Here is a 3,926-nt window from a genome sequence, read left to right on the forward strand (position 1 = left end):
ATCTGCTGGACACTGTGTCCTCCACTCCAGCTAACTATATTTCCTGCCACAATGACACTCATTTGGTCCATTATCTCTAAAAATGACAAAATTTCTTGTAGGCTGATTTGTAACTTCAATGGGAAACTTGAGCCGTCACTAGACTGCTCACCTAAGACCTTTCCCTTCCTATGAGTACTGCTCCTACTTCCTTCTTTTAGCATCTTTACCTTCCATTCACTTTCCTTAAATCCTTCGGTCCATCTCCCTTCAACAGCCCTACTTCTTCTATCCCTCTATCCATCCCTGCCAGACCCTTCCTTTCCCCTTCTAGCCCCTCAACTCCGTAGGGTCATTATAGGTTTAGACCTTGTAACCTCACTAAGGGCTGCCAAGGGGCTCAAGGACTCTGAAAGCAACCACCTGAGGCTGAAAAAGCTCATTGGAATCAAAATGGATTTTTCATCTGCTCAGATGGTTTTGGTGTCACTCTGACAGCTGCTTGGTGTATCCTTAGTCCCTCACCCAAAATTTATTTCACAGCTTCCATAAGATTACATATTAGGGCAAAGGAAATCTTAAATTCTCACCCATAAATATTGGTTGGAAGCTTTGGCCTTCAAATTGAGCAGGTAATCTCAATTTGTCCCATCAGCCAGAAACACACTCCTAACAAATATACTGAGTGGGACAAACACGCAAGCCAATTCTTTTATATACACCAGTGAGTTTTGCATTTGTGTGCTTAGGCCTGACTCATGGCTAAAATTTAGAATGAAAGCTGTAAGATCTCTTTTTGTGACTGTCTCTATGTTTAATATGCACACATATATGTAGGTATGTTACATATATGTGATATTTTCCTACCCCTGGATGGTATTACCAAATTAATTTATAAAACCCCTTATAGGAACTCTATTCTAATTGGCTTAAAACTACCTAAGTGCTTATTATATAAGTCAAATATTCCTAAAACTCCCAGAATTTTTTTTGAAAACCTAAACATCTAATACATCGGATATGGGGAAACAAGTATTTTTTATAAAAACTAACCCAAATGTTTTAAAATTCCAAGTTCACATAATTTAGGCAAGTCTTTGTCAAACAAGACTGGTTTCATGTTGATTTAATACAAACAGCTAAGTCTTATGACTTACTATTAATTATAATACAAACATATACTTTAATTCTATTTGGGTATATTCTTCCTAAACTTATACAGGCTTATTAGTCAAACAAGCTAATATTACATATACTAGATATTTCAGATTGTGAAAAATATAAATTTGAGTTTAATCAAACTGAATCATTATTCTGACAAATTTTATTTCAACAATAAGTATGTTTTACATGTCTGCTTAAAAATACTTTCCAAAATCTCTTCGGTAACTTACAACTTTAGACTTATGCTAAATTAAGTAATTGATATTCATTACATATCTGGATCATTTCTAAGTAATAAAATACTAAACATTAACTGCTAAGTAGAGGTTAGTAAGTTGAAGTTTATATACTTTTTGCATATTCTTTTTTTTTTTTTTTGGGACAACGTCTTGCTCTGGCCCAGGGTGGAATGCGGTGGCCTCATCATAGCTCACTGCAACTTCAAACTCCTGGGTTCAAGAGATTCTAATTTTTCTATTTTTTGTAGGGACAGGGTCTCGCTCTGGCTCAGGCTGGTGTCAAACTCCTGGCCTCAAGCTATCTTCCTGCCTCAGCCTCCCAAAGTGCGAGGAGTACAGGCAGGAGCCACCACACCCAGCCATACTTTTTGCTTATTCTTATATGACACAGAAGGGCTAAATATATTTGGCTCTGTAAATAAATACGGTAGTCCCCCATTATCCATGGAGGATATGTTCCAAGACCCCCAGTGGATTCCTGAAACCATCAATAGCACCGAACCTGATTGGTGTCAATTAGAACACATTTCTGTTCATGCCTTCTACCCACTAATTTAATGCCTTTTTCATCTTAACTAAGCACTTATCCCACATTGTGGCCATAACTTTTGCAGTTTGAGATATGACAGCAAAACTAGCATGAACTTCTTTTTCCTTCTTCACAATTTCATGGATAGAAGATTCGTTCTTACTGTAGATCTTAGCAACTTTAGCATATGATTTTATTTCTTTCCTTAAGTCAAGAACTTTCACCTTTTCACTTAAAGGAAGCACTTTATGGCTTCTCTTTGGCATATCCAAATTGCTGGCATCACTTCTCTTGCCATCTGAGGCCATTATTAAGTAAAATGAGGGTTATTCGAATGCAAGCACTGCAAAATCATGACAGTCAATCTGATAACAGAGCTGGATACTAATTGACTGATGGCGGGTAGCATACATGGCAAGAATATGCTGGACAAAGGCTAGATGGCACGAGATTTAAAACTTATGAATTGTTTATTTCTGGAATTTTCTATTTAGTATTTTTTTGACCATAGTTGACCACAGGTAACTGAAACCATGGAAAGTGAAACCTTGGATAAGGGGTATTACTGTATGTTCTTTTTTTTTTGCCACATTGAAACATTGTATTATATGGAAGCGTATATCTATAAAAATTGTGAGATGTGCCTTAAAATAAGGTTACTAGTCTGGTGCAAAACGCTGCTATATAAGACAGTTTACAATTATCTAATTCCTAGCTATTCCTGTAAAATGAAAGTTACTGGTCAGAAATTATAATCAATATATATAAATAAAAATATTTGCAAAGGTAAATAACTTTTATGTAATGTATGGCAAATATGTTCCTTGCACAACCCCTATAGAAGAACTAAAAGTCTCACTCTGTATGATGTCTGGATAAAGTGTCTGAAAAAACAAATAATTTGTTAAGGTTTGCTTATGACCTATCCTGGAGAATGTTCCATGTGTCCTTGAGAAGAATGGGTATTCTGCTGATTTTGGAAGGCAAGTTCTGTATATGTGTGTTAGATGCGATTAGTCTATAGTGTTGTTCAAGTACACTGTTTCCTTATTAATTCTCTTTTCTTTAGAATAAACACCTTTATTATATTAGCTATGAAAGGAAGGAGGAGGATTTATTTGCCTTTCAGGGCCTTGATTTTCCTCATAACTCCAGCTCCTTGTCCTCTAGCACATAGCCATCTGCTCAACCACGCTGACCCGATCTTGACATAGTGCACACAAGAAGCTTACCCTGCTGGAACTACTCCTCCAGAAGCTTGCTGGTTTTGGCATTCTTTTTCCTTTCATCATATTTCTTCTGAATTTTTTTATCATTTTTTTTGTTTAAAATCTCTTCCCCCTTGGGAGTCAGCTTGGCCACCTTCTTGCGGCCCAAGGGCAGTGCATAGTGAGATTCATATCACTGTCAGTATGGTGTGCTGTCAACGAGTAATATGCAGTTCTTCACCAGGGTCTTGGTGCAGACTAGCTCATTATTGGATGCATGACAGACATCAGTGATCCCTGACTCTTGCAAGTACAACACTCCAAGGCCCAGGAGAAGCTCCCCATGTCCAGCTTCAGGGCACGGCATTTCTTATTACTTCTCTGCACACAGACTGTGTGTATGTGGCAGGGGCCAATCTTAGTGTTGGCAGTGGGGTGTCCTGGCTCATATTTCTGCTTTTTGTGGTAGGGCTTTCTCTTTCCCCTGATTTTGGGGCACTTGTGGCAGTTGTCCTGAGAGATACCCATTGCTTGGTGCTGGATTTATGCGGCCGTGCTCACAGCCTTGGGGCCTGGAAGGATCCTGCTGGATGCCAAGCCCCTCTTCTTATTGATTTTCTGTCTGGATGATCTGTCCCTTGTTGAATGTGGGGTACTAAAGTCCACTACTATTATTGTGTTGCTGTTTATTTCTCTTTTCAGTTCTGTTAATATTTGCTTTATATATTTAGGTACTCCAATGTACAATTGTTATAGCCTCTTGATGAACTGACATTTTATCTAGTAACCTTCTTTGTCTCTTTTGAC

At 38.0% G+C, this 3,926-nt stretch overlaps 1 pseudogene; it reads right to left on the reverse strand.

Annotated features, from left to right (window-relative positions):
• Nucleotides 1-3,025: 3,025 nt before the first annotated feature.
• Nucleotides 3,026-3,647, reverse strand: LOC123628791 (annotated as a pseudogene).
• Nucleotides 3,648-3,926: the final 279 nt, after the last annotated feature.

The sequence above is a fragment of the Lemur catta genome, chromosome X (genome assembly GCF_020740605.2).
Source record: "Lemur catta isolate mLemCat1 chromosome X, mLemCat1.pri, whole genome shotgun sequence".
Classification (NCBI taxonomy): Eukaryota; Metazoa; Chordata; class Mammalia; order Primates; family Lemuridae; genus Lemur; species Lemur catta.